Source organism: Sturnus vulgaris, chromosome Z, assembly GCF_052056855.1.
Source record: "Sturnus vulgaris isolate bStuVul1 chromosome Z, bStuVul1.hap1, whole genome shotgun sequence".
In the NCBI taxonomy this organism is placed as follows: domain Eukaryota; kingdom Metazoa; phylum Chordata; class Aves; order Passeriformes; family Sturnidae; genus Sturnus; species Sturnus vulgaris.
In genome coordinates, this window is record NC_142283.1 from 76,363,500 (window position 1) to 76,388,612 (window position 25,113).

At 36.6% G+C, this 25,113-nt stretch overlaps 2 long non-coding RNA genes across 5 annotated transcripts; both read right to left on the reverse strand.

Moving 5' to 3' along the window:
- Positions 1 to 565: 565 nt before the first annotated feature.
- LOC148219946 (uncharacterized) lies at positions 566 to 4,262 on the reverse strand. Its single transcript, XR_015799505.1, has 2 exons — positions 3,337 to 4,262; positions 566 to 1,352 (listed from the first exon to the last, which is right to left on the reverse strand). It is a non-coding gene; the product is annotated as an uncharacterized LOC148219946 (long non-coding RNA).
- Positions 4,263 to 4,456: 194 nt separating this feature from the next.
- On the reverse strand, positions 4,457 to 22,789 carry LOC148219947 (uncharacterized). 4 transcript variants are annotated; one of them, XR_015799431.1, is made up of 6 exons: positions 22,572 to 22,789; positions 21,199 to 21,373; positions 7,596 to 7,737; positions 6,795 to 6,949; positions 6,472 to 6,662; positions 4,457 to 4,512 (listed from the first exon to the last, which is right to left on the reverse strand). It is a non-coding gene; the product is annotated as an uncharacterized LOC148219947 (long non-coding RNA). The 4 variants fall into 4 exon arrangements; XR_015799434.1 differs by lacking the exon at positions 21,199 to 21,373 and having other exon boundaries at positions 22,572 to 22,788; XR_015799433.1 differs by lacking the exon at positions 7,596 to 7,737 and having other exon boundaries at positions 22,572 to 22,788.
- Between the last annotated feature and the right edge of the window lie 2,324 nt (positions 22,790 to 25,113).

Sequence of the window (25,113 nt, forward strand, 5' to 3'; positions counted from 1 at the left end):
ATAATATTCCTAGTAAAGCTGCTTGATTTTTAAGAGTTCAAGGCCAGATTGGATGAGGCTTGGAGGAAGCTGATGTAGTGGAAGGTGTCCCTGCCCATGGCAGGGGGGTTGGAACTAGAGGATCTATAGAATCTCTTCCAACACAAATCATTCTATATGTCTATAATTTTCCTCTATCTCCTTAAACAAAAGAAATAAACAAACAAAACCCACAAACACAAACAAACAGCATGTTCTTTCTTTCTTTCTTTCTTTCTTTCTTTCTTTCTTTCTTTCTTTCTTTCTTTCTTTCTTTCTTTCTTTCTTTCTTTCTTTCTTTCTTTCTTTCTTTCTTTCTTTCTTTCTTTCTTTCTTTCTTTCTTTCTTTCTTTCTTTCTTTCTTTCTTTCTTTCTTTCTTTCTTTCTTTCTTTCTTTCTTTCTTTCTTTCTTTCTTTCTTTCTTTCTTTCTTTCTTTCTTTCCTTTTTCTTCTTAACAGAATACCATCAGTGTAATTTCCTTCAATTCCTTTTTACCTCTCAGTTTGGTGGTCACACAGAAAAAGAAGGTAGTGGAAGATGATGGAATATGCTGTTTTAACTGAGAACTTTATTTAGTAAAAATGATCAATGAGCTCTTGCATTTGGATTGAAAATAAAACATTGTGCAGTGTAATCTTTCTAAACAGATTGATTTCAAAAGTTTTTCCTTCTGTAATATTCTCATTAGTTTGAATATATTTTTGTTGTTCCAAACAGAGACTTAAAACAAACAAACAAACAAACAAACAAACAAACAAACAACAACAACAACTAAAAAAAAAAAAAAGTTTTAATGGACACTCTATTTTTGGCAGTTCTAATTTCTATGCTCATCTTTGGTAAAACTGCCAATAAGACTGCTGATTAGAGTCCATTTTGATGGGATATTTTTTATCTGTATCTTGATGTATTAACTTTAAAAAAGAACAAGAAGACACTGTTCCCAGTACATATTTCTGGAATATCATTTCTGGAATATCATTTAAGTCATTCTTTTGTACAACACTTCTTAAAGTGTGCTTAATTATGAAAGGTGCAATGTCAGACAGGAATTTTGAGATTGGATTCTTCACCTTTGTCACTAGTTTCATGTGTCATTTTGGTTGTTTCAATTGCCTTCTTTTCTTTTTGTCTAATTTTTAAATTCATCGAGCGTATTAAAAAAAAAAAAAAAAAAAAAAGACATGATCTATGATAAAACCTGGCCACTGTGGTTTCCATCTGGTTATTCTCTGTTACTTCCTCTGAAGGCTCAGCTCTGGTTGGGCAGCATTTCTGTGATTTTGGCTGGATATTAGGAGAAAAGAATATGACTGAGATCTGGTTACTGACCCTGCATGAGATAAAAGTGAACAGTCAGTTACAGTTGTTTGCATGGCTAGCCAGAAAAATAACCTTTTTTTTTTTTTTTTTTTTTTTTAACAAATCAAGGGACCTAAAGTTAGAGTAGCTGAAATATAATATTTTATTTTGTGTAAAGTACAATCATATACATTTCTTAGTTCTGTGTGTCGGCAGCTATTTCAAAGTTTACACTAAAACTCTAAGTCCCTTCAATGGATTAGTAAAGCTCTTTCAGTTATGTCAGGCATCAGACACACATTCAAAAAAAAAAACTCCTACAAAGTCTGGAATAAGTATTTTGGCTACATGTCAACCAAAAATGAATTTCATAATGAATGTCATGCTTTTTTATTTCCAGAATACCAAGTGTTCTAAAGGTCAAAACAGTGAAATATGTCAATGGAGGCACCAGCTCACACTTTAAACCATATGATTTCATATAGATTTCATCTACCCAGTGAACTAGAAAAACTGGACTACTGATGGAAGGAAGAAAACTTGATAACTGCTACTCTCTTTAATCACACACAAAAAGTCAGTAATTCTCAATCAGCTTAAGTCTTAGAATCATAGAATGATAGAAAAACTGAGTTGGGAGGGGACCCATCATGATCATTGTGCCCAAATCCTGGTCCTGTACAAGATAATTCAAGAGTCTGAGTTCAAGATGAATTTAGACAATTCTCTCAGGCCCATGGTGTGATTCTTGGGGTATCCTGCATAGTGCCAGGAGTTGCACTCCATTATCCTGATGGGTTTCTTCCTATTCTATTCTATTCTATTCTATTCTATTCTATTCTATTCTATTCTATTCTATTCTATTCTATTCTATTCTATTCTAGTCCAGTCTAGTCTGTATCCCACCATGTGCCTGAGAGCATTTTCCAGACACTCCTTGAACTCTGTTAGGCTTGTTGCTGTGACCACAGCTCTGGGGAACCTCTTCTAGTGCCCAACCATCCTCTGGGGGAAGAACTTCTTCCTGAAATCCAAATTAAACCTCTTCTGACTTCCCTCCATCCCATTTCCTCATGTCCTGTCATTGCTTATCACAGAGAAGCCATCAATGTCTACCTCTGCACCTTTCATCATTTTGAAGACACAGTGAGGTCTCCCCTCAGTCTTCTCCAGGCTGAATAGACCAAGTGTCCTCAGCCAGTCCCCATAAATCTTCCCTTCCAGGCTCTTCCCCATCTTTGTAGCCCTCCTTTGGATACTCTCTAATGGCTTATTTCGTATATTTTGGCACCCCAAACTGCCCCCAGCCCTCGGGGTGAGGCAGCCCCAGGTCAGAGCAGAGTGGGACAATCCCCTCCCTTGCCCAGCTGGCCATGCTGTGCCCGGTGTCCCCAGGACAGGGATGTCCCTCCTGGCTGCCAGGGCACTGCTGACTCATACCCACCTTACCATAGAGACCAGGATCACCCAGGTCCATTTCCACAGCTCTGCTCCCCAGTCCCTTATTCACCAGTTCACACACATAACCAGAGTTTCCCCATCCCAGGTGAAGAATCTGGCACTTGCCAGGTTCTTAAACTTCATGTGGTTGCTACTTCCCCATCAGTCAAGGTCCCTCTGCAGGGCCTTTCTGCCCTCAATTGTTGATATCTCCTCCATATTTAGTGTCATTGGCAAGCTTAATTAGCATTCCTTCAGGCCTCCAAGTTCTTCATGAAGATGTTGAATTGAAATGGGCTGAGGATGGAGCCCCACTAGTGGTTCAGCAGTGAGGTGAACAGGTCCCCAGTCTGATGTCTCCCAGTTCATGATAACCCTTTGTGCCCGACCCATGAGCCAGGAGCTCACCCATTGTGCAACATGATTATCCAGCTGTGTACTGGACATTTTGTCCAGAAAAAACACTGTGACAGATACTATCAAAAGCTTTACTGAAATCCAAAAGTGTTACATGTACTGGTTTTCCTAGATCAGGTGGGTGGGTTACTCTGCTATAGAAAGAAATCAGATCTGACCAGCAGGACTTTCCTCTGATGAAGCTGTGCTGGCTGTGATCCATGCCTGCATTGTCCTCCAGGTGTTTTTCAATACCTGATGAGACAGGCCAACGAAAATCACGAATGTGAAGAAGACACGGGAAGGATTCAACCCAACTGCAATGAAATTAAATGGAGCACAAAGAAGATCAGTTTGTGTCCACGTTGCCTAAATGTGCATAATTTTTTTACTTGTTTCACACAGACACAGACAGAAGTCCAGGTTTTAGCTAAAAGAACCCAGAAAAATCACTATGAGCGCTAGAATTCTTACACAGGCCTTTATTTATTTGACTTGCAAAAAACAAACAAACAAACAAACAAAACAAAAACAAACAAAAAACCCTACAACAAAACAACAAAAAAAAAAGAAAGAAAAAACAAAACAAACAAACAAACAAAAACCCCTTAAAACAAATAAACAAAAAATAAAAACAAAACAACAAAAAACAACCAAACAAAAAACAAACAAAAAAGCCCCAACACTTTCTGCAATGCTGCTGTTTCAGGAAAGGAAAGGAAGTCTGAATGCCCTTCTTTGCATCTGAAAAACACTGCAGAAATGGAGCATGAGAAGAAAATCAAGAATTAATTTTCTCCAGACAAAGGCAAGAGAGCAGTTTTGTACTATGGAACTTTCAATGTACAAGTGTTTATTTTCTTTTTGCTACTCCTAAGCTGTAGTAAATTCTAAGAGTAATTAAAAAACATATCCTTCCCAGTGTGAGAAATTATTTTTTATACTATTTCCTCACCTTTTATATTCTCTTTAGATAATGGTCTGATTCATGGTAACATTGATCATAGGGATCATGACAGGGCATCTAGTCTCCCCCTCTCACCCAAAAAGGGATCAACAACTCTGTGGGTGTCTATTTGGCCTTGCACTTACTGACATGCATGGACCTTCTAAGAGTTAAAATTTGTTAAGTGAGTGAATATATTTCTTGTGCCAAACAGGGAAAGTAAATTTTACATTTACCTTTACATTTTCTGTACATACCTGATTAGTGTCTTCTCATTTCTTGTACAAAAAATAGTATGTGGTTTATGTAATTTATTTTGTAGGATTATTTTTTCGATGGGTTTTCCTAGTTGTCATTTTTTTCTTCAAATTTGAGACCTCAACCCGGTTGATATACTTTAGTTGGAAAACTGCAAATAGCAAGAAAAACAGAAAGATTATCTGTGTATCTTGCATGTGGTAGTTTTGTGTATGCATGCTAATATTCTGGTGGGGCTCTTTTACTCATTTTTTATCTAAATCTGGAACTGTTGAGTCATGTTAGGAATGTGACTCACAAAAAAGCATCAAATCTATTTTATTCAGAAATTTTACCTGATCACTGGTTCCTCAACATGTATTTGTGCAGTCAGTTATTTTAAATGCATATGTCCTTTTTAAACTGCATCATATTTTTCCAGACCATTTATCCAATTTGTCAAGATCATTTTACATTCTAATCCTGTAGTTTAAAGTGCTTGCAGATCCTCTGTGTATTTAATAACTATAATCTCTCTTCCATTATTCAGCTCTTTAATATTTCTTAAAGGACCAAGTACTGAAATTGTTCTAAAGTACATCTCAAAATTGCAGTATCTCCAGAACATCCTTGTATTAAAAAAACCAACCAAACAAACAAACAAAAAACCCCAAACAAACAAACCAACCAAAACAACAAAAAACTCCACATAGAACAACAACTTTCCATTAACCCTGAGGCAGTTTGGAGAAATATTACACACTATTAAACCACAAAAACTCCTCTTTATCTAAAACAAACAACGTGTGAATACTAAAATTAACTACTGATGCAGTTATTATATGTGTTGAATAAAAAAATGCTTAAGTTTGAAGAATTTGAGTGGCTGAATAATACCAGCTCACATTTTTTGCACTATGGTAAAATCATGTGATAGTTTATTAATATTGGGCCAAGGAATAACAGGCAGTGGGCCAATATGCTCCAAAAAACATCCAAAAAGCATGATATTGGTTTCTTTTTATGCCTTTTTACTATTGTTGAAATTGTAATCTTAATTTTTAATCTAATAAGGACCTAAATAAAGTTTCAGGAGTGCAGCTAACAAGAATGACTCTCTCATATATATATATATAGATACTGCAATTCTTCCACTCTTGATAAGTTCTTTTTGTGTACCTGCAGTAATGACCTTCAGTTATCTTTACAGCTCAGATACTTTTCAGTTGGCTTTAGATATTGAGCAGCTAACTAACCCTAACTCTACAGTAGTTCTGGCACTGGTGCTCTGAGGTTGATATTTTTTTAACCTTGAAGCTATCTCAGTGTATTTTTTACTACAGACAGAAAAAAACCATCATGGAGCACGAGGCAATATGAATATTATTTATTTCTTCAGAGGTTTTCTTTTTTTTTTTTTTTTTTTTTTTCCCCAGTTTGTATTTTTTTTCTCCCCCTTAGAATGTAGAAAAAGAAAACTGTAGCAAGCAATCTTTTACACTTTGAAAAAAAGTAAAGAAAACGATCTTTACCACTTTGTGCAGGGAAGAAAAATATGTCCATGAGCTGTGTGAAATTCTCTTGCCTCTAGAAAGGGATTTTCTTTGGCTTTTTTAATGTTTTGGTTTTTTGGATTTTTTAAAAATTATTTCATATGTAAAATTCCATAGGTTTGTTTTGTTTTGTTTTGTTTTTATTTTGTTTTGTTTTGTTTGGTTTGGTTTGGTTTGGTTTGGTTGTTGTTGTTGTTGTTATTGTTGTTTTTGGGGTTTTTTTCCCTGTCAAATGAAATTGTCATTATTAAAAAAAAAATAGGTTAAAGGTTTTTATCGTGGAGATGGGAAAAACACCTGAAAATATCAGCTACTGAAGTAGGACAATTGTTGCACCTGCTTTAATTTCTCAGCCTGTAAACATTATAAAAGCAAAATATTAGATACTACATCAGATATTGTTGAGGGTGAGCCAGGCAGAAAGCAGTTTGACAATGAAAAATGCCAATTCTTGGTGGGAAACAAGTTGACCAGAAGTCAGCAATTCTCCTTGCAGCAAAAGGGTCAGACCCTGAGTTGAACGAACAACAACACAAACAGCATCATCTGGGAATGGTTTTTCCCTCTATTTCACCCACCTGAAACCCCATCAAGAGATTTTCTCTGTCCAGCTCTGTGAACTCCAGGCAGGTAAGGTGTGCAGAGGCTTAAGCAAGACCAAGAGAGACCCCCAGGATGAGCCAGAGGCTGGAGCACACCATGGACAGCATGGGGATGACAGCTCTGGGTTTATCAGTGCTCAGTAGAGAATAGTTCTGGCCAGACCTAACTGGAGGGAAAGGCAAAAATCAGAGCAAGCCATTCTAGAAAGTGCACAACACAAAAAAAAACCCCTAACCTGTCACAACACAGGGCGTTCCAATTAAATACAAGTGTGTCATTTATTATTATTTTCTTCTACCTCAGCTGAAGATGGTCGAATGCAGGATCAGGAGGCCTCAGAGAAAGGGTAAGAGCTGCATCCTTGAGAGACACCCAGGAGTCATCTGGATCATGCCTGGAAAACCTGCTCTGGCTGGCTCAGATTTGAGCAGGATTGTGGACAACAGAATGTCCCTACAAAAGTACAGGATTCAGTAGTATTATAGTTTTATACATTCTTCTAAGTTTGAATGCACTACAAGTGAGAAAAGTCAACAGAAACCTGATAGAGCCTACACAGTCCTGAGAAATCTGAAAGATAACAGCAAAATTGTTTTACAGAGCTGATCAATGCTGGAAAAACTGCTGAAAGCACTGCCATGGTAATAGAAATTAGTTTCTATGCATGGGAAATAAAGCTTTCATTCATTAATCTTTTTGAGAAGATATTGCTCCTCCTGCTCAATGTCTGATTGTTTCTGGACTGCAAGTTATCTAGAATGGCTGAGTTTGAAAATTCCTGTGTACGGTACTCTGTGTGAAGGAAGCAACCATTGCCTCTTTTATCTGCTTCTTTTTTTTTTTTTTTTTTTTTTTTTTTTTTTTTTTTTTTTTTTTTTTTTTTTTTTTTTTTTTTTTTCACTGTGATGACTCCAGGTAATAACATTACAGTATCTCATTTCTAGGAAGAAATGTTCCTCATGAACACGTATGTTTTTTTTCACCTTTAGTCCACCTATGATACAAATAAGAATAAAGTCTCGAACTTACTTCCTAATTAAGTTAGAAAAAAAATTTAAAATAGGAACTTGGAATTCAAAAGTCAATAAATGTTACTTACATGTTACTCAAGGTGCTCCTAAGTCCTGCAAACTCTAATGATCAATATTTAGGCACCACGCAAAGAAATCCTTTGGACTTGGCCTGAGGCACTTCAGCAAATGGTGTCCAATTCCCTGGCACATTTTATACTAGGATCCCACCTATAAACAGTTTACAAAGAACTAAAACATGATTGCTAGAAGCTACAGATGTAAGAAATCTTGTTATGGATGGCTGGAGGGACATGAGTGAAATGTGTTATAGATTGTTATGAGCCAACTATTGACCTTTTAGCCTCCAAAACCTACTCTAACCATTTATCAAAATCTCTATTAATCATTTATTAACCATTTAGAAGCTATAAAAGAAACCATAATACAAACTGTGGCTTCTGTGTTTCTACATCTTCTGCCAGGGGGGACACAGTGGCAACAAAAAAGATATATTGACTGTGGCAAGGTTTCCTGTTTCCTGAATAATAAATATATGTTCTCAGCCCTTAAGTGGGATTTAGGGTCAAAAAAGATACATCTTTCTTTTGCTGTTCTTTAGTCAGAAGTCCATTCAGTTGCAATTTGGAAATATATGTGAGATAGTTTTCTTTCTGAGAAAAGGGGAAACAAAATGATGTCAAATTAAAATTAAAATGAGGAAAAAAACCATGCAGTTCTCACGTGAGCTTCTCAAACAACAGGAGTTTTGCTGTGAGATCTATTTCCAGCCAGAATGTGAAGCCACAGCAGCAGTAATATACTGTGGTTTTGCTCTTTCCTTGGCTGTAGTAAGGATGCCAGGTACCAGCAGCCTGACAAGGATTGTCACAGGCAGGTGACTCTGGTCTGGCTGAGAGTGATCAGATGGGACCTCACTGAGGTGAAACTCCAAGTGTAGTCTGTGTTCTCACAATCTGTGAATATATCATAAATTTTAATGCATTTAAGCTGGGAACACTCCTGCCAGGTGAGGGAATGCTCCCATCTCTGTATTTCAGATTTGGGAACTGATATTAAAAATAACAAGAATCAAAGCCACATGTCGTACAGCTGTGACAGATAAGTGTAACAACTATGAAACCTAACAGTTTTCATCAGTCTCATATTGTCAGTGAGTAGGGCTGAAAAAGTCAGGAATCTTAGATGAATATGGACATATTTCCTTCATTAGATGTGGTTACGTCTCATTCTTCATTTATCTTTCCTTTGAATTTAGACACAACTGATGAACATGAGTATGATACAACAGTTTTACCAGTCTCAAAGTTAGACATCAGACTATCCTTCCTTCTCCACACGTATAGGAACAGTGATAAAATTGTGCTATTAAACCATTATTGGGATACTTTCATATCTTAAGAGTCTTGTTTAGTTACACCTGCTGGCAGGTGGAGTAGATGTTTTTCAGTCAGGTGAAATTATTGCCATTGTGGGGTTTTGACTAAGGTCGTGGTGCAGGACATTGTAGGGAAAAAATAAAGATTTTAAGAAAACTCCAATCAAGTTCAAACACTATGATAAGAGGATGACATGAATACCACAAATGTTGCAATTTTGTTTGTATTAAATATTTAGATTAACTGCACTATTCTTAAGGTCTTAGGAGATAGCATACAATAAAAACGTGGTAAATAAAAATTGAAGATAAGACAAGATACTGGAAAAAATCCCATGCTATAGCTCAATATTGGTAACAGTTCTACTCCATCTGACTTGAGCTTACTCCAGACTTTCCATTTCCTTGTGTTGGTCATTTGAGATCCATTGCTTTTCTAACAATCTCAAGGGATAGAATTAATGCCATTTAGGCATTATCTCACAAGAGATCAAAAAATTGATCAGTGTCATTTCATTGGAAATACATATTAAATGTGCATTACTTTAAGCCAGGTCCAAAAATCTTTCAGAGTCTTCCAAAAGATAGAAAAAAAATAAGGAGTAAAATAATAATAAAAAATAATAATAAAGAGTAAAATAAGCCAGGTCCAAAAATCTTTCAGAGTCTTCCAAAAGATAGAAAAAAATAAGGAGTAAAATAATAATAAATAATAATATCTGTAAAATAAGGAGTAAAATAGTAGTGAAATAGCTTCACAAGTAGGCAATTGTGTCTGTGCTGAAAGGCTATATCTTTTAAACAATACTTGATTTCAAGACTTCTAATACTTTTTTATTAACTCTATAAATCTAAATTTTTTAATAGATTTTTATAAAATTTATAAATTAAATAAATTCAGGTACACAGACTTTTCTTTCTCCTACTGTAACAGGTGTAATATAAGTTACTTATGAAATAGCTAGTGAAAATATTTTCTTCCAAACAACACTGGGATACAAAAAGATGGAAAATTGTGATGAAGTTATGACTCAAAAGAACAACCATGATACTTTATCTAAATTATTTTATCTGAAGCCATGATAGCCCTGCAATGGATAGAAATAGTACCATTTATGTCAAATTTAAAATAGGTAACCAAATCAAACCTGAATGTAGTATCTGCTAAAATTTGTTAATTTTAACTGTACATGTATTAGAGCACTTCCAATGTTGGAGGTGCCAGTTCATATATTCTTGTTAAAAAGGATGAAGATATTTCTTAAACTGATATTTCTTTGAAGGTGGATGGAGCAACACCTCTAAATTTGAAAACTAGAACATTTACATCTCTTCATGACCCTATGAGCTGAACATTTGAGAATTCTCCATTTCAGATTTAGCCACTCCTTCCCCTACATGCATTTGTAAAACTGGAAGGTTCTTTCTGGACCATTAAAATCAAGCTGTCTCCTCCTGTAGGCAACCATGGTGCATAATCTCATTTATAAATTTATCAAGCTCCATTTTTAAACTAGTTATGCTGTTTGATCTCTCTACTCCCATTGAAGGACTGTTCCAGAACTCTGCTCCTCTGATGGTAAAAAGCTCTTTCTAATTTCAAGGCTAAATTTATTCATGAGCTGTTTATACCCACTTGTTCTTGTGCCAGTATTGGCCTTTAGCTTAAAAAGCTCTTCTCTCTCCCTGATGTATATTGAACTGTTAAAATATCTGTTAAGCTGGAAATATATTAGACACTGGGTGAAAATCCACCCCTTCAAAGATTAATAAACGTCAAAGACAACGGAATGGCAATTCATAGTTGTGTCTTTAGCCTATAAGCTCTTTTACTGTAGGGACCAATGAAGTTTGTTTATTTTTATCCTTTTCCTCTGGACCAAACCAATGCACTGTAGAGTGCTGTGTCCTTGTAGAACCATATTAATAATGAATACCAATGGTATGCCAGTTTTTGTCATGAGAATCAGGAGATCCTGCTGGTAATTCCTTTCTTTAGCCCTATGAATCCAGATTTAAAATTTTGATCTTACAGTTGTGCTTTAATAAAAACATAATCATGCATGCTTCCCTGATGTGCAGACACCTATTGTCTTCAGTGAGAATTGGCTCAAGACCTTGTTCAGTTTTAATCAGCATAATTTTCTTCTCCACACAGATTTTTGGAGCTAAAACTCACTATAATTGTTATAGAAAATAAGTTTCCTTTTTTTCTCTCTCTCTTTTGTTTTTTTTTTCTTCTTTTTTTTTTTTTTTTTATTTTGTTTTGTTTTTTTCTTTTTTTTTTTTTTTTTTTTTTATGGGAGCTATTGCATTGTGTTTCCTTAATTGCACCATGTCATGTCACATTGCAATGTAAAATGACATGGTGTAACACTTTGTGACGTGTGATAACTATGATAAATTACATTCAGAACAAAAACCTGCTTTGAAAGGGTATATCTGATCAGGGAGAGAGCAGGTATTTCAAGCACTCCATGGATATTTTGGATTAATGGATAATTCCCCATCACATATCACAAATGTTTAATAATAAGATTATGAACATGCTGGCAGAGGATTTTTCCTGACTTTTATCCTAACATATACATTTTTTATTTACTATAGCAAATTAATATCTTCTGTCCTTACAGTATATATATATATATATATATATATATATATATATATATATGTGTGTAAAGCTAACTACTTTCAAAGAGATAAGGTTCCTATTCAATTTCTTGGAATAATCACATTAAGAAATGAAATTAATATCAGAGAAGAGAGAAGTGTTTACCCTACAGGAATGTTTCCTTCAAAAAAAAAAATTAAGATTATTTTACTAATACATTAATAAAAAATAACTCAATGAAGACAAACAATTAAGAAACCAAACCATCACTTATAATTTTTTCAAATGTCACTGAAAGTTAAACATTAATTCTCTTCAACAGTAGTTTTAAACCAAAAAAAAAAAAAGTATCAGAATAGTGTCTAGAAAGTGCTATTTTTGGAATCTCACAGTGACTTTCAGATCAAATGTGCCTGATTCACATCAAAATACAATTTTAATTTTTTTTTCCCCTTGACTGCCAGTAGTACAGCTGCAAGTTGGGATATGAAAATCAAGCCATGTTCTTCTGTCATTGAGCCAGTGCCAGCAAAGAGGATCTTGCAAAGCAAGCTTAGCTGCTGACAATTTTGTTGATGATGCATGAGACAGAGAAGAATCCAGCACTCTTGTCCAGGCTGGTATTGATTCGCAATGAGAATTTTATTAAAAAGTCTTTTCTTTTTTTCTCTCTCTTCTCATTTTTTCCCTTTTTTTTCCCTCCCCCCACCCCGTTCTTTTTGGCCTTTGTTTCTTTCTTTGAGTTTGAGTTGTTTAACTTTGTTGTTTCTTTTTTTTTTTTTTTCTTTTTCTCAAGATGACAGATATAACTGGAAAACCAAGAGAGTGCAGTGAGAGAGTGAGTAGCTAAGCTTCCTGTACATGTTTCTCAAGTTTCAGATGCAATTCCATTTCTTTATTGAACATTTATTAAAGTGCTGGTTGTATTACTTTGTTTTGTGTATTGAACTCTTTATGTTTTAAGGGTAAACTGTTTTAATATCTCCTTTAATATAATGAAATCTAGCCTATTCAAAATTAAATAAAACTGGGAGCACTCTCCATCTAAATGTCTTCAAAAGTGTTCAAAAATGGCCTTGTACAAACAACTGAAAACAAAATGTGTAACTGAACAATTAAAGTGAATGCAGAACAAAATGGCAATGAGAAAATTATTCTCTTGTCACGTTGAAGGAAGTTCAGGTGTCCAGTGTTTATGTCTGAGACCCATTTTCTTGTTAAAAGCATCACGGACCATCAAGTGGAACATGTGGCTGAACGTGTTCTTCTCAGATCCTTCTCCTTCCTGGAATCCTCCCAGATTTTTGTATCTATACAAAATCCATATGCTTTGTCAGGCTGAAATTTGCTGCGTCTCCAACGAAACATTTCAATGCTCTGACACTTGGTATTTTAGAGGTGGGATTGCACCCTAGCATTTAGATTCAGCTGCCTCTCAGAACAGTCTTTTGGTTTAGGTTGTCTTGTGTGTTTTTTCTGGCACATTTAAAACTCAAAATGATTACTACATTTGTTGACTACTTTCCCATTTACCTCACCTGAATTACAACTTCTCCAACTCATAGGAAGAAAAAACATATTGGAGAAGTAAGTTATCAAAAGATGTGTTCAGTTGTCCGTAAAAAAATTTGCAGAAATAGCAGGAAATTAATTAGCAGGTTTGCTAACTTTTGTAATGGTAACAATTAGGTGGCATCTAGAGGCAAACTGATGTAATGGGAACCACATTATACTCATGCTTCTGCCAAAGAAGCAGCAGGAAAACCATGTGTTTTTTTCCCACTGTTCCTTGCAATTTTATTGTACAGAACAAGTATCTGCTTGGCTTAAGATATGACCTTAAACATTAAAATCTTGAATGTGTTCCTTAGTAAAGAACCACCCACAGGCACGAGTGAGCAATCTGGTGTAGTGGAAGGCATCCCTGCCCAAGGCAGAGTCTTGGAACTTGATGATCTTTAAGGTCCCTTCCAACTCAAACCATTCTGTGATTCTGTGTTAAAATAATGAAGTCATCCTCCTCCTCATGGCAAAGTCACCTCTAATCAAGCCATGCCTCACAGCCCTCTTAACTACTCCTAGAATATTCTTAGAGACCTCTAAGGATGGACACCTAACACCTTATCCCCTTGATCTTGTCTGTCTCACAGGAGTTAGGTTCTTTACCTAAAAAAAAGAAAAAAAAAGCCACCGACAAGAAAACAAAACCCACTAAACCGAACACAAAACACATTTTTAGAAAGGCGTCTTCCTAATTTTGCAGAGCTAATTTAGAAGGAACTCTAACCATTTCTGAAAGATAATAAATTACACATTCTCGAGGCAGATGTACGAGAAAGGCTGCTGGACATGCCACTCCTTTTCCACATGGGGAATTATTATAACAGAGCGCCAGCTCTGATTAACTAGAGGGGAAGATGAAAGACAGTGAGGATAATATAATCGTGTTTGCTGAACAGTGGACCCAAATGTGCTTAAGGTCAAGCATTGCTAATATGCAGTCCCTTAATAGGAAAAACTCACAACATTTTTGGGTGGAGTAACATTGTCATTATACTGGTTATGAAGAAGAATATAATAGAATATGGGTGGTTGGATAAATTAAGGGTATGCAGAAGCACTGCTGTAAAATTAGAGGAGAGAGACACTAGGGAAGGAGGGAGGAAAAGAGGAAGAAAAGAAGAGTTAGGCCGAAATCATGAAACACAACTGCAGTTCCTGGGTGCTGTTGACAGCCTCTGGGAATTATCTGTTTTCCAGCTGAATTCAGTAAATCTGTATTAAGTGGAGGAGAGATTAGCTGGAGAAGCAAAGCTGATTTGCTTTTGTAATCTGGGGATCTGTGAATCCCAGCTTTTCCTACACCCCATGAGTATGCTAAACCTTACTTGAAAGGATATGGTCTGCTGAGTCATGCCACAGCCAAAAAAATTAAGTCTTTTCTTCCTGCAGGGAAAGTCAGCAATGAAAGGGGAAACAGGACTCCTGCAGAGGGTTTCATGATGTCCATACAGACACATCATGCCAGACACAAGAGGGGTTATTGAAGCCTGGGGATTTATGCAGAGCTTTGGGCAGAGCAAGTGAGGAAACTTGTTTTCAAACCTCACACAGAAATGCCAGATATTCCTAGCAGAAAGAAGATTTCATATCCCATACTCCTCTACACATACCTTGTTCCCTCAAAGTTCTTCACTGTCCAAAAAGGCAGAGAATACGTCTGTGTGCTGTAAGAGTATTGGGTCATTGCTCAAGGAGGGAAGAATTAAGGTCGGATTGACGTGTACCTTAACGCTTCATTACTTGGTTTTCAGAAGATTAATTTTAGGCACTCTGTCCATTCTGGAAGGCCATTAGGTACTACTGGGCTACCTTAGCTCTATAATAATGAAGTCTGGGTCACTTCCTTTATTTTTTTCACCCAGAAACAGAATAAAAGTTGTGACTTCTGTGATGTCCCTTTGGATTTCAATGTTGTAATGGGAGTCAGAATAGGATTCCCTACAAAAAATAGGTGAAAACACACCATCATTGAACACTCACAGCTTTAATTGAATCAGGATTTAATTCAATGAGCCTTATCCTGTGAGCTGTTAATTGCTGATTCCTGGTGAAGTATCTTTAAAGATATAGGTGTGGTTTTTTATTCGTTAAAGAGAGTTACTTGAATAAATCCAGTTTTTAAAATTTCCACCTGCTATATGTGTTATAAAAGACTAGTGAGAGTCAAGTTCTTTCTCAGTAGAATTTACATCTTATGACAGATGAGCAACATTCCTCAGTTCCACAGATTTACTTGCAGCTAAAGAAACAGAGCTGAAGATTTCATATAAATTCAAAACATGGAACACATTCACACAGTAGTTCTACCATTACAAGTACAAATCAGTTACCTCTCTAGAGGAGAACATCCCACATCTGTTTCTTTAATGGCACAAGTGGAAGGAATATGTACAGTTCACATTGAACACAACTATCTACTTCCCATCCCTGACTATTCATGAAATACATAACTGCATAAAAAATTGCAGAAAAAATTAAAATATCTGAAAGATGAGACATAGCAAATATTAAAAGAAAAAAAACACAAAACAAAAAACCCCCCCAAAACCAAACCAAGCCAAACCAAAACAAAAAAAAACAAAAAAAAAACAAAAAAACCCAAACAACAACAAAAAAAAAAAAAAACCAAAAAACAAAACAAAACAAACAAACAAACAAAAAAAAAAACCAACCAACCAACCAACCAAAAAAAATACAAAACCAAAACAATCTCCCCTAAAAGTAGAGAAAAAACCACCACTTATAAGATATAAAATTGTGTTGGTCTCTGGAATTTTCCAATGATCTTGTCGACTTTGAAGGTTGAGAGAATTTTTTTGTATTTTGAGGGATTTTTTGGAACAAATGTCTTCACGTTAAAGAAAATGTGCAGCTGTACCTTTAACATTTTATAATTATAAGACAGACAGAACGTGTTAGAACAGGGAAGTGTGTGTGAATGGGGGTTAGCATGCTGAGACATTGTATTTCAGCTGTGAAAATCAATACTTGCTCCAGAGATAGGGCACTTGATCAGAGAGGATATTGCAAGATACAAAAGAGCAGATATGAAATACCATTCCTGTGAAGTTCATTTCTTGCTCTTATTACATCAGTTCAGCAGAAAACATGGTGTGCATGAAACTATGGCAGTGCCAGCAATTTATTATTGCTCTTCCAAGATTTTTAGAAGATTTGGATGAGATTTCAGCAGAATTGTGCTTTGTGCTCATCTTCAACAATAATTAAAACCCTGGAGATCTAGATGATGCATTTGGAAATGGTTCCTTGTGTACCAGGATCTTTTTCTCTTGTTCCCATTTGACACAGCTATAGTTCAGTATTATTCTGCACCCCCCCCCCCCCCCCAACCCAATATTTCATCAAATAAGAAGAGATTTTCAGGATTTTTTCTTAAATTTCTACCTTTGAGAAGATTTTTATTGTGTTTTGTAGGAGTTAAAAAAGAAAGAGAAGAGGATAAAATTGACCATTGGAAATACATTTGATTGGGAGACTGTTATCACACTAGTAATTGCAAATGGATGTGTCCCGTTTATGTTTCTCACATTCTTATTTCTGGACAGAATTTTTTTCCTGAGTGACAAAATTTCACGAAATCACCATTAGACAGATAGATGGATAGATAAAGCTGATTTTAGGTGGTTTCCAGCTTAAGAAGATGCTTGCAGTAGAAAAAAAGGATAACCTGTTCTCTCTGGAACAGAAAAGGAAATACATTTATACCAACATAAAGCATTTCACATGCAGAGTTTCATCCTCTTGGATTACTGCAAGGACCAATTTCCTGAGTAGGGCTATGTCTGAACTTGGCCAGTCAAACACTATGTAACCTGGGAAGACTGTCACTAGCAGTGTAAACTCATTCAAATTATTTCACATTTCCATTGGGAGGTTGTTTTTGTTTTTTTTTATTATTATTATTTTCATGTTGATAAAAAAGTTTCAAATAAACATGAAGTGACTTGAATCCTATGAAGAAAGCACTCTGTGTGTATTAAGTTCTGTGGCTAGTTGTCTTTAAAAAAATGTAGTAGTAGTCAAGCTTAACTTAAAAAAAGAAAAAAATATATACCTGAAGTATTGCAATAGAGAAGATTTAGACAAGATTTTATTTGAGTTGAGTGGTTTTTTTTGGTGGGATAAGAAGTTTACTGGTTTTCACCAACCTGTTTAGATACCTGAATTTTAACTGGAGTTCTTAAATAGAAATAAATTAAGATAAGTGAAGAACAGTGAGATATTGCAATGGGTGTCCAAAGAAGCTGTGGATGCCCCATCCCTGGAAGAATTCAACGTCAGATTGGATGGAGTTCTGACCAATCTTGTCTAGTGGAACGTGTAAACTTAGGAGGGAGAGGTTGGGACTGGGTCATCTTTAAGGTCCTTTCCAATTAGCCATGAGATTCTGTGAAAATTTGGTAAAGGTTTAATATATTCAGGGCCCAGACTCACCCATAACACAATGACACTGTGCCACATTGTTCTTTCCTAGCCAGGAATTAGTCACTCTCAACTTCATCACAGGAGTGGAGCAAAATTGATAAGGGTCAAAACCCTCTCTTTCAATTTTTGGCTTTCTAACTCCTCATCTGGGGTATTTTCCTTGCACAGTCTTTGACCAGACAAGTTCAGATGGACCCCTGCCCACGAAACTGGTCCTTTCAGGAATGTAAGAGGTGATGCCTGAGAGGTGAAATGCTTTTTGCTGTTAAAAGTGAATTTCCCATCTTTTCCCCCTTTTGTCAGTAAAGCAGCATCTCTGTCTCTCCTTCCCTGACAGAGCTGTGCTGGCAGAAGGCTGTGTCATCGGCAGTTTTCAAATTGCAGCTGGTTGCTAGCCCACTCCTGCAGTAGAACTGTGACACTGACACTTCCATGCAGCTCACAGCAAAAGATATATTTAATTTAGAATAATATCCCAGAGAGAAGGTGAAAAAGACAAGTGAAATGGCCTGTTCTGGCAATCATTCCAAAGCCTGTGTTAATGTCTTTGGATTGCAAAGTGGAGAAAAATAAATAGCTGAAGTGCTTTACCGATTAATGCAAAGCAAATAACTCTCAACAGCCAGGGTCAATGACTGTCACTGTTGCAGCTGTGATCATCACGCAAACTGCCCTCACTTCATTCCTGTAATGTCCTACACCTGCATGCTGGCTGTAAAGAATCCCCAAAGTGCCTGCTGAGTCACAACAAATGACCCTGGAATGGGAGGAGAAGTATCAGTTTAACTGCCCAGATAGCAATGCTTGTTGGGGCACATTTGGTTGTCATCCAGAGGGCACTGACAAAAGTTTTTTGCCACCAATGCCATCCTTACAGCTTCTCCCTTCTCACCCATCACAAGGTTCTCTAAGAGGGAAAATAAATAGCTGACTGAATTAAATCCAACAAATGGGACATTTGCCTTTTTTTTTTTTTTTTAATGCTTGTCAATAACAATATACTTTTCATGTTTCTGTTTGAACATAATCCTAGAGATTAGCAATTAGGAGGAAATAATAGGGCCTGATCTTATGCGATATGGAAAGTGTTATTGTTCCTGCTATATAGATGGAGAGAAAATTGGAAGGGGTTCAGAAAAAGGGCTAAAAGGATAAGTCATGCCTTCTAAACATGGCTCATAGGCAGCTCTGACTACTCTACTAGCTTATTAAAGAAAAGGCTAAGATGTGATTTGATTGTAGTCAATACATGTGGAAAATTTCTCACAGAGACTTTTGTTAGCTAGAAATCATTGCATAAAAGCTTGAGGGGCTGGAAGACCTTCCAGGTATAAAACACATTTGTAACAGCAAAGCTAAAATAACTTTGAGTCATGATGGACTCACAATTACCTAATGTCATTTCATCAAGATTTCATTTCCCCCCACCCTGTGAAGGTCATATAATATAATTCATCCACGAGATAAGTATTTGCTGTACAAGCTAATGAGCAAAATTCATTGGTTAAACTACATCATGGTAATAGTTTTTTCTGTTCATATAAATCTATCTGCAGCTCACAAATGAATTTTGCTTCCTTTTTTTGCCTGTCCATCATTGATGAATTGGTTTCTAAGCTCTTCTTTCAGAATATACTGAAGTTTAAGAATTTTAAATTCTCAACTTTCAAAGTAGCCACCTTAAAAGTTTTACATGAGTCCCTGGCCACTGGAAGGAGAGAACTGAAGAATATTCTAGCACCTCCACTGGGAGTTAAGACTTCTAACAGTAATTTTCTGAAGTGTGAAGTTCTGCAGTACTTTCTGCTGTAAAGTCTAATATGATTTTTAGATGATAAAGAAGTTAAAATGTTTGTGAAATGAAGATAAAACAGAGATAAACCCGAGCTTACTGCCATTTAATTTTGGAGGTATCTGCTGCCCATCTGTGTGTTACAAGACACAATATAGGGGGGAAAAAAGGTGGTTTTTTTGCTTAAGCTGAAACATCTTTTGCTTTTATTGGGAACTGGAAGTTCCTGGTTCGGACGTCAGTGTCCTGGCCAAGATAGCATCTATCACATTTAGATACAGAGGCTTAATTCAGCGCATGGTCAGTCAACCATGAAGTTCATATTTGGTTCTGGATATTAAGTTCCCAGGCATTCAAGGAGTCTTGTGGAGGCTGTGGAGTTGCTCTGGGCCCATGTCTAGTGCAATGTGAAAGAGAATAAAGCATATTGGTGCATGTCAGGAGCCTTCAGCCTGTAAGTCTAGCCCTTGCCTTACACAATTGCATGCCACAAGCCAAAGAGGGTGCTAAACCATAAGCACCAAGAGGGAATGACAGCAAGAAATGTGGCTAGCACACAAATGCTGTGAATTTTCACAGCAGCCAACATCACGTTATTTAGCACAGGTTTTCTGTAATTGTGATACAGTGAGAAAAATCACAGTGTTCAATGGCCCTTAAACTCTCCCTTCCATCTCTGTGATGGGGTCATCTTGCTGCTGATATGTAGGGTGCATGGGGCCATAATATAAAACATGCAGAAATAATGGATGACTCAGGACCTGTTAGAGAACCTTTCTGTTTCCAGCGCTGTTACTGCTTCAGTTGTTTGCCTGGGTCTTTGCTGCAGTATTTATAGAAAGGAGCACAGTTCCTTTGCCACTCCTGCTCTGTTACCACCAACCATTAACTTCCTTTGAAATCTCTGAAACACGGGGTGTACCTGGTCCATTCGGCACTGCAGGATGCTACAATGCACTGGGGCATTTTCATGCCAGTCAGAAGACTGATTTCCTAGGCAAATCACTAAACCTCTGCGAAAAGTCTGAGAAATTTTGCGTTAACTTCAGTTATGTCTGAAGAGATGAGAATAAGATTGATAGATGCTCAAAGGGAGAAGAAAAATACCCAAAGTTTTCTACTAGGCAATTTGCAGAAATCATGGGAAAAAAGAAGTGGTTAAGAATGTGAAAATTTAGGTCAAAGTGAGTCTTGAAAATGGAAAAAAGTTTTAGGCAGCCCATTTTACTGCCAACAGAAAATAGGATTATAAAATACAGAAGGAGAAGTGGACAATGTCAGAATGAACTCAATATCTGGGGAAAAAAAAAAAAAAAAAAAGAAAAAAAAGAGTCCAGAGACTAAGAAGTTATGAGTACTGTTCATAACAGGCAAAGCTGGGTAGTATTTCAGTGAAAATCATAGGGCAAAAAGCACAGTTGTAAAGGGCAGAGAGAAATTGAAAATGTCAAACAGACTATGTCAATTTCTACATAAAGAAAAGATAATGAGTTTTATTCAAGAGAGATTCATGGGAAGGGAGCTAGCTGGCACCTGACCTGCTCCTGAGACATCACTCCCTAAACATTGTGGCTCTAAATCCAGCATAAACTCAAACTCACAGAAAACTCTTTAGCATTTTGTTTGTGTTCCCTGGAGCACTGGAAAGATTTGCACCAGGAACATGCATACTCTGTGATACACTTCTAGATTATTTACGAATAATACAATTTCTAAAATCATGAAACATCACCCTCTATCATCAGCCTTGATGTTTGAAACACCAATGTCTGTCAGCATTCTTTGATGAGAGATGTCCTTTTCCAGCCTTGACCTTGCCCCTGACACATTGGATTCCTGATCACTGTCCTGCTCCTCCCCAGAAGACTTCGAACCCACCTGAGTTATTTCAGCCACCTTCTGAGTTGTTTTCCTTCTTTAGAGCACACCACGGGATGTTCACGGAATGTTTCATGGCCACAGGACAAAATTTTGGATGTGTTTCTGCTATCCACTACTACGCAACTTGGAGATCTCAGCTCTCAGTTTGAAAACACAGTGCTCTGACGAACAGCTAGAAATTACAGACATGTATGCACTTGAGGACATTGTTATGGCCTAGTTAAACTGAAATAAATTGCACATTTCTAGACTTGCAAGTTTTCTACTGGGAATACTTCACTGTAGAAACATGTTCTAAATATTGGCCTAAATGGGAGAGTAGGACCCAAGTGAAAATCATTGATCAGCTTTGGAATGAAACATTGTTCTTTAAATATGAATGGGTTTGCAAATGAGAATTCTACAATGTGGAGCACCATTTTATTTTTATTATTATAATAATAAGCAAACAAACAAACAAACAAACCTACTGAGTACAGTAATTGAAGTATACTTCATCCTGATCTGCAAATTAATCAGAATAAGGTATAATACACTGAATAGAGAAGTACATTTATCATTTAAAGAGACACCTACAAATGTTTTAGCAATCTGAAACTGAAATTCCACAGTCTGAAAGGGGTGAGAAAACATTCTTGGATGTGAGCATACAATTACAGGATATACTGACATAACTATCAATGGTTTGGTAAATACTATCTTGTCCGTGATAAAAACAAATCCATTTAATATATTGGGGGGGGGGGGGGGGGGGGGGGTGGTGGTTTTGGTTTTTTTCTTTTTTTTTTTACTCAATATTGTGAAAGAAAAAGAAAAGGTGAAATTTTCCATTTTGGAATTGAAGAATTTGTTTTAAGCTTCAGATCTCATTCTCCTCTAGCAGCTTCCAAATGAGTTTTGCTTGTGGCAGGGGAAGAGGAGGACAAACAAGTTGAAATTTCCTTCTTTTAACTCTCAGTATTTTCTATCAAAAACACTGATACAAATCTATTAAAAACCATATCAAACATGATCCCTGTTGTAACTTTAAACACACACTCACTGATATGAACCACAAGGGGTACATGAGTAAATTCTGCACTAACTGGACCTTTATTTTGTTATTTTATTTTGTTATTCAACTTGCATACAAGTGGTCTAAAAAAGAGAGCTTGGGTGATAGTTGTGACCCTCTAGTTTAAAGGCTTTACTCAGGGCAGTGAATACTCATCTTTCAGTATTTAATGGTGAAAAAAATAAAGTCACAGACACATAATAATTCAGTCAACCTATGAAAAGGGAAGCAATAGCCCACTCCTTGTATTTGTGCACAGGAATAAACACACTGAATAAGAAATAAAATAAAAGCAGCAGAAATGCTTAATAGTCACCTGAAATTCGGAATAGCTCCCCTTAGCTGTATTTTCCGGCTATGAAATTTTGTCGTTTATTTTCTTCCTTTTGGAGAGAGGCAGCTGCTAAAAGGTTAATCCCCTAGCACAGTATCACACCTGCAATTGCTTTGCTCTCCCGAGCTCCCACCAGACAGTCTGCAGCTCTGCTGATGTAATGCTGTTTGGCTACGCTTTAACTTTCCTCTTTGTGCTCTCTGTATGTACCCACTTTATTACAAGGGAGAAAGATAACCCATTTCCAATCCATCTATCCCAATACCATAAGAAGCTGAGGCAATAACAATTATCTCTATCCTTACATTTTCTCTCTTCTCTGAATAGTTCTTGTACAGTAATGAATTGTAACAGCTCCTTCACACAGATTTCTCTCCCATATAATTAATGTCCTAAGATATTCTATTTACTGGTGAAGCAGTTTGAATCAAAAAGTGATTACTTTTGAAGTAAACAGAGCTGCTAACCACATTTCACAAAGACGACAGTGGTTTCCCTTAAAAAAACAACAACACAAAAAAACCTCAACCAACCAAAAAAACAACAACAAAACACACATCAAAAACAAAAGCACAGACAAAAGACAAAAAATGGATCTTTGAAAAGCCAGGCTGTGCACTGGGATATTTTACCTTCATAAATATCCTTTCCAATACCACAACCATAAAAACTTTTTTTTTTTTCCTGTCATGTTTTTTGTTCTACAGTTAGAACAGGGAGTGTCTTAAACAGCAGGCTAATTTTGAACTCTGGAAATTCAGGTTGAATTAGAATATGTTACTTTCCTGCAAATCAAAAATGTAGCCAGATTCACAAGACATCAGAAAGCACTGTTTTCCTGAAAGACAGTTTCCCAAATAAATAGAGTGAAAATTTTCTTCCTTGAATATGTGTGATAATATACCTAATATTCTTATGTAACTGTAGACACAACATGAGTATGCACACAAAATGAGATAATTGGTGATAACTGACCCTGGATTGATAGCCCAGAAGACCCCTTATAGCTTAGCACCTACAGCCTAAGCAAGGGCACAGGAGACTCTCCATTACATAGAGGAATTGCCTCTGAAAGCATTGCTTTTTTTCCTGCCCAACCTACTTCTTATCTCCTGGTTTCGAGTCTTCTAGAAAGGGATTGAATGTGTGTGAAAGGATACAGTAGGGGTGGGATTGCTGACACTTCCCATTGCAAGGGAAACACAAAGATCTCCTGTTTTGCTCCATATATTTACAGCACTAAGTGTGATCATACTGCACATGGCTTTAGATGCACAAAGCCCTATCCAGCTCTTTGAGAAGTAAAAGGAAGTGCTTCTTCCCAGCATTTACTTATGGTAAAGGTATTTTCCTGAGAAATATGAGCAGATCATCCATGACTCTTTCTTCTCCCTGTCAGGAATTGAGGCCTTTCATATTTTAGGATAAACTACAAGCACTAGGCTGTTGCAGTGTAAGTCTTAACCTGCAAATTCCATCATTAACTTAAACAGTTGGAACTCCTCTGAATCCTGAAAGTGTTACAGTATTACTCACAATGGCTTTCACTGTCACTGAGCCTATGTAACTCATAGCAATAATTATGGCAACTTAGGAAAACTCAGTCAGCAAAGAGGAACGCTTAGGTTCCTTCCTAGATAATGAGAAGGGAGACCTTTCATTAGTATACCATGAATTACTCTTCAGAGGCACCAAACATGCTTTGCTTGTGGCACAAAGGTCCTGTGCATCGAGTTTACACCCTCAGAAGCACTCTGTGGTTCCAGGACTCTACACTTCAGATGCTGAGAAATATAAATTAGTCTTCTGAAATTAACCATCAAGGTGTGGTCTGGGCCTTCTAAAAGAAGTGGTGCTTGCTTTCTGAGACTTTACAAACACCAAGACAGGATCCTATATTACTCCCCTTCAAAAATAGCCTGAGGTCTCTACAGGGAACTGAATCTGAATTGCCCACATTGTCATTAACTGTATTTGTTCTCTGTTTTGAGCTCTTTACATTTTCTAGGTCATATTTAATCGCTTTCAATTCACCGATGGATCTCCTTAGTAAGGACATGTCTGTGCCTGTAGCAGAGGACATAATTTCACATTCATGAGAAACAAAGCACCTAGTAAGTCTTATAACATCAACAGACATTTGTGGCATTGCATCTGCCTAATCTCCTTCCCGCCCCATACCCTTCACTGTCTTTCCCTACTTTGTTTGCCTTTGAGGTGTTTGGAAATCCTTGGCACTCACATTTTAATATTCATCTCCACAGTTTAGTGTGGGATCTACTTATTCCAGCAGCTGGAAAAAAAAAGAGAAAGACAACTAAAAGGAGTAACTAATAAACAGGATACCCCTACAGAGTAAGAGAAATTGTGTCCCAGCAATCATTTTGGTAAAGGTTTGCTAATAGTAAATAGATTATTTTTTGAAGGTTCATAAGAGTCTGGACGTTGCTCTGGATTCTCAGCTGAGAAAGTTCAACAAATGCAAAGTAGAACAAGGCTTAACAAGTGTCCAGTTTTGGATTAA